Raw genomic sequence first — 6,945 nt, forward strand, 5'->3', positions numbered from 1 at the left:
GGGATGAAAGGGGGGCGGAGCTGGTTACGAGGCCGACGACAACGCCGACGACGACGCGAAACCCAGGAACGGACGCCAAAGAGCTGCGCTATAAAAAATACGATGATATACTCGAGCAACAGGTAAAACACGAGAAAGAGATCAGTACCTTAAAGAAACGTGTTAGTGCACTTGAGACCAGAGTCGACGCTGATGATGTTGAGTCGTTGAAAATGACTGTGAACGACCTTGAGTGGCGAAACAGAAAGCTGAACCTTGAGGTGCACGGCATACCGGTGACAAATGATGAGAATCTGATGGAAAAGGTAAATGACGTAGCAAAATCTGTGAATTTGCCAGAGCTCACTTTGAATGATGTCGATGTTGTGCACAGACTTCCTTCAAAGCCAGGAAAGGTGCCCGGGATCATTGTACGGTTTTCAAAGCTCTCAACTCGTGACTTGTGGTTTCAGAAGCGGACAGTTTTAAGAGATGTTCAGTCAGATGTTTCAGTCAGCGAAAACATGACGCGTCAAAGCCTTGAGCTCTTGCGCTATGCAAAGGCTTGGGCAGGGGAAAATGATTACCAGTACGCTTGGCACCGGAATGGGAAAGTGTTCGTTAGAAGGAAACAACATGATCCCGCGATTGTCATCCATTGTACAGCAGATTTGGACCAGCTATAAAGCCAGTAATTTGCGGTAATACGCGGCACTCTTTTTTCGATGTCTCTTTATACTAATCTTGTTGATCTTTCTGACCTCAGTAGTTCCATTAAGCCTGATAATCCTCATTGTTGCTCTTGCATTCATGTTAATCTCAGATCTGGTCGAAATAAGCAAGAAGAACTTGACTGTTTTTTCAGCGAAGTGGAAGCTCGTTTCAATGTTATGTTTTCAGAAACGTGGTTTACTTGTGAAGGTGACGTCTATGTTATTCCGACGTACAAGTGTTTCTATTTGAACCGACCCATAAGAAGGGGAGGTGGTGTTTCAATGTTAGTTTCAAATTATGGAATCAGAAATGCTGCCTGAATTTTGTTGTATTACACCCCATTACGAAGTCCTGGCAGTCAAGTCTGGCACAAGGATATTTTGTGTCTGCTATCGTCCACCGGGTATCAGTTCTGCTGAGCTCTTTTTATTTCTTGATTCATTCCTAGAATTTGTTAACATCAACCAATATCAGTTAATTTTAGGTGGCGATTTTAACATTGACATGCTGGCCAACAATAACACAACAATCGAGTTCAATACTTTACTTAACGTTCACTCCTGTGAAAACGTCATCATGTCACCTACACGGATTACGACAGAATCAGAAACACTTTTAGATCTGTTCATAACAAATTTCAAAACAGAAAGCTTGAAATCTGGCACCATCGCTTATGCTCTAAGTGATCACATGCCAATATTCATATCTGTCAATCTCACTCTGAATTCTCAACGACAACCAGACCAAACATCCTTTTATCGAGTTATAAATGATCACACGTTATGCGAGTTTAAGGAACGCTTATCTATTGTTAACTGGGAACATGTTCTTGAGGAAAGCGACCCTGATGAAGCTTACGAAAAATTTTTAGAGACATTTACTGACATTTATAATGCTTCCTTTCCACTGAAGAAATTTTCCCAATCAAAGAAAAGTAAGGAACCATGGGTCGACAAGGACATGTTGCAGTTGATAAAAAAACGAGATAAACTCTATAGACTGTTTTTGCAAATTAGGTGCCCTGAAGAGCTGAAAACGTTCAAAAAATTTAGGAACTTCGTCACAAAGCAACTTCGCGTCGCTAAAAAGCAATATCTTTATAACCGCTTTAATTCAACAGCTGGACAATCTCAAAAAGTTTGGAAGGTTTTAAAATCTATCTTCGCTAATTCTTCCGAACCGACCACAAAATTTATTCATGAAGGGATTGAACTAAAAGGTGCTGATCTAGCAGATGCCTTTAATGACTACTTTCTTTCCTTTGCTGACACATCAAGCGGCGACGTAAATCTGTCCTATATGAGTGCCCGAAATGGTAAAACAATATTTCTAACACCGGTTACAGTAAATAAAGTAATTACAGAATTTTTATCGCTTAATAATAGTAAAGCTACAGACGCGTCAGGTTTCCAGATACAGCCCATAAAATTTACCACTGACATTCTTGCACCTTGCCTCGCCCATATCTTCAACCTCTCCTTGGTTACCGGAGTTTTTCCGCGTCTTATGCAAAGGGCAAAAGTGACAGTAGTGTATAAAAAAGGAAATAAAAATGAAATGGCAAACTATCGCCAGATATCAATCCTACCTGTATTTTCTATAATGGAATAATGGAATTGAGTGGGCGAGTTGGTTTTCCATCTTGACAGTGAAAGCGCTCAAAAAGACAAGGACGACAGAAAAGGAAAGACATACAAAGCGCTTACTTTCAACTGATTTTATTTCATGCGAAAAAAAACAACTTTATACTCATAGTAATCACTTGCGCATGCTTACAAGAACATTACCAACGAGTGATAGCTGGCACGTTCTTTCAGATAACCGGCATGCCCGATGTAAGATAGGACATCTCTTTATCCGACAACAAAATTGACGGAGCGCTTACGCAATCATCGCCCGCTCGTGCTATCTCAAGAGCCTCCACAATCTCTCTCCCACAATCTCCACAATCTCTCTAGAGATTGTGCTTACGCAATCATCGCCCGCTCGTGCTATCTCAAGAGCCTCCACAATCTCTCTCCCACAATCTCCACAATCTCTCTATTGCCGGTGAATGCTCCCATTTGAAAGCGGTAGCTTCTGGCGTTCCGCAAGGGAGCATTTTGGGTCCGTTTCTTTTTGTTCTTTACGTCAATGATATTGTCCGCATTGATAGCACTGCTAAGTATATAATTTACGCAGATGACACTAGTCTGTTTTTTTCGGGTACTTCAACTGCTGATCTTGCAAATCGAGCTAATAAAACCTTAAAAGCAATAAATATTTGGACAGTTGATAATCACTTAAGAATTAACGTTAGTAAAACGGCAGCAGTCATGTTTCACCCACGTCACAAACACTTTGAACTACCTCTAATTGAATTAAACAATACCAGAATAGAGTTTGTGCAGTCTGTGAAAACTCTGGGCGTTTACTTTGCAGCAGATATGTCATGGAATGACCATATTAATTACGTAGTTCAGAAACTTTCCAGAACAGTTGGTATCATGCGCCGCAATTGCTTTAATTTTCCTATGTCAGTCAACATGTTACTTTACCACTCTTTGTTCTCTTCTATAGCCAACTACGGATGTATGGTGTGGGCAACAACAACAGCTGAAAATATTAACAAACTCACAGTGTTACAAAAACGAATTATACGCATTGCATGTAAAGTGCCATATTTCTTCCACACTGCGAGCCTTTTCCATCGACACAACGTCATACCAATGAAGTCCATGTATAACTATAGGCTGTGCTATAAATATAAACTCGCCATAATGAAAAATGATGACTCCTTACTTACACTGGCTGGGCTAGAGCAAAGCAGAACTGTGTATGATACCCGCGCAGGAGAACCTTGGAATGTTAAGAAATGCCGCACAAACTATGGCAAACAAATGTTGCAGCATACCTTACCGACACTTCTGAACCAGTTGTACTGCCACAAGAATCTTGATCTATCCAATATTTCTCTGAAAGAATTGCCCCAAATGTTCATGTAGTTTTTTTTTCTTCCTATTACCACTTTGAGTGCACCTGTAAATTTTGCTGTCATTTATTTTCTCCTCCCTGTGTTTGCCTTTATCGGCTCTTTGATCTAATGTAGTTCTTTTCTTTTATAAGCATAATGTACTGCGTATTGAACGTACATGTGTCTTTCTCTGTGCCGAACATACTTTACTCACATTTTGTTTGATGTCGTACTCCGCCACCGTCAATGCTGCACTGTAAGAGGAAGCCAGGACCTCTCAAGCTGTCTATACAGCTTTTTCCCTGGCTGTCCTCGCAACACCCAGTTGCGGAAATAAACCTTCAACCTTCATAATAGCTGTTTGCTTTATCTTGCTTCCATTTGTTGTAAAAGGAATCTTTTTTTTTAAGTACACTAAGTATACTATGCGTAATCCATGGGCACAAACCTTCTTCGTAATTTCGACGTGAGCATTCCCGTGTAGATTCCATAACAGCATTTGATACTGAACGAATGAAATTCTCACATTCTATATCCACGTCACTGCCATATAATTTTCCAAAATCAGTGGTCCGCAAGAGGTTTCGAGCAACGGCACAATTCACTTTAATTCTTATGTCTCTTGTGCATGTTTTGCTCAACGGATGTATGTAACTGCGAGCTGAAAACATGAAAGTCGGATAGTGATCGGCAATAGTTATGTCACAAAGTCCAGCGCACACATTCTTTTTTATTATTAGAAAACATGCGATCAACAAGAGTTGAAAATTTATGTGCCATTCGAGTAGGTGAGGAAATTACATTTTTGAAGTTAAATGAATGCATAAGCAGCAAGTAGTCGCACTCAGAACATCCATCATTGAGAAGGTTGATACTGAAAACACCTCAAATAACAAGTGGAGTATTTAAATTCATTAGCGGGTGGATGATATTTTTCATATCAGAAACAGTCATTCACGCTCGAGTTGAGAGGCCGGTATACGACACCAATGAGAAGACCACAGCTAAGGTGACCGAAGAGAGTTTCAACAGACTGCTTGCTACATGAACTACCGATAATGCACTGGTAATCAATACCTTTCTTTATGTAAAGGAATACGCCCCCACGCTGCAGATGGGATGGAACATGGATGTCACGGAGAAGGCTCACCTTCTTGCCGTCTTCAACAACACCTCGGCCAGCGAAGTCCTACCGGAGAGTTGGAACAACCATTGTGGTCCCCATCCTCAAGCCCTGCAAACTTTCTGGGAGCTGACGGCCAGTCTCGCTCACCTCTCCTGCCTGCAAGACCATGGAGTCGGTAGCCCTCGAGCGACTCATCTGGATCGCACGGGCCGCCAACTTGCTCCCCGAGAACCAGACAGTGTTCCTCGAGGGAGCTCAAGCCACGGCTCGAATCCCTACCCTCAAGATCAACGGCACTAACCTGTCTTGGAAACCTCGGGTTAACTACCTTGACCTCACCTTCGACAGCCGCCTCACCTGGATTGCTGCTAACAAGGCCTTCCTTTCTCACTTGGATCGTGTCGGCCGCGGAGCCCAACGCATCCTTGCCCAAGGAAACGGCAGCGCGGCATCCGTCTATTCGAGGCAGCAGCCACTTCTGCCATCCTGTACGCCTTACCTCTTGTCACTCTGCGGCCAACTCGTATGAATCGCTTGGAACTTGCCCGCAGGTGATGGCTTCGTAGTCTCCTGGGCACCTCAGTGATCGCAGGTCTCGGCCACCCTGGTAGAGGCTGGCGTCTGCTCGTTTGACCTGCTTCTTCTCCTGAGGCGCCTCAGAAACATATACCGGCTCCACCACGTACCGGATGGTGCTACCATTGGAAAGCGCCTGCACAGCTGCCCTAACTACAGTATGGGGAAGCTATCTGCAGCCTACATAAAAACTCTCGGCCCACCCCAAGGACAGCCGGTACTCACTACCCTGCCAACTCGCTTTCACCTGCAGATTACCCTGAGCCTCAACAACGCGAAAAACTCTGCCTCTCCCGCAATCGAGAGTAGAGTAAGGATGAAATGTTTACGGGCATAACACATTGGTTGTAGATGGTACTAGACAAAAGCTTGAAATGGGTTTAGTGCTCAACACACCATGCCACACTCTTCTTGTTGCGTCGAAGCGATCGCCTTCAATAGTGCGGGCTTAGGTAGGCAGCCGCGAACCGTGGCGGCCTGGTCGGTTTCGGGAGCGGCCGCATAATCATGCCGTTGTCGGCAGCGGCGAGCAGTCTTCTGCTATGGCGTATCACTCGCAAAGCGATCGCTTTCCGTAAGACGCTTCCTCCCTCCCCTTCATCAGGCTCCATTACTCAGCTTAAACAGCTGTGACGGTGGCGGCATTGAAATGCAGGAAGATGCAGAAGCGCACGCGGACACGACGAGACGCAGGCCTCACAAGAATGTATAAGCAGCGCGTTCTAATACTCCGCGATCGTGTATACATCTGCCTGCCAATGGGGCAGACGTCATCAGTTGAAGGCCCAGCGGCTGGTCTTTTACATGCGTGAGTGTGGGACCGCAGCGCCATCATTGGGGACGGCGCCGAAGCGGCCCCCATGGCCCTCTCTCGTAGAGTCTCGTTAAATCTCGTACGGTGCCCGGATGCTCTCGTTTCAGTGCCCGGATGATCTCGTTTCAGTGCCCGGATGAGTGGAAATCAGAGCCCAGATGTTGGCTCTCGGTCTCGGCGTGACGTCACCACACTGCCGACAACGGGAGCTAAAAGAATTTCTTTCTTAAAACGCCGCGCGGTGCGCGTCCACTGACGTCACGGCCGGCGTCCACCAATCAGCGTGCAGTCACGTGTCATTTTGGTTTTTTGGTTCGCCAACAGATGGCTCTGCTCTCCGCAGCATCTCCGCAGCAGTTCGCGAGGCAAATAAAGGGGGGCCAAAAAAATTTTGCAACCATATAAGCTGGTTGGGAAAAACAAATCAAGGAACGCAGGAACTGATTATAGATGCTGAGGGAAAATGTTTAGAGGGAGACGATGCTGTGAACTACATTACGTCATTTATAGCTGCGTCTTTTAGCAACGACAATCTCCCCAAGTGAGGCGGCAACACACGACAGCACAATAGAGAACAGCTTACAACTGAATAGTCTTAACTGGGAAAAGGCGGAAGCGAATATTCCTAGAACCACATCCGCAAGGATAGACGAAATTCCAATTAAGCTGATTAATGAACTTGGCCCAAGAAGCAAGGAAGCGCTCACAAAAGCTTTGGAGACAGTCATAACAGATCAGCAAATTCCGCACAGCTGGAGACAGAGTAAAATCAAATTGATTTAT

Source organism: Amblyomma mixtum, chromosome 10, assembly GCF_055824585.1.
Source record: "Amblyomma mixtum isolate Tamu chromosome 10, ASM5582458v1, whole genome shotgun sequence".
NCBI lineage: Eukaryota > Metazoa > Arthropoda > Arachnida > Ixodida > Ixodidae > Amblyomma > Amblyomma mixtum.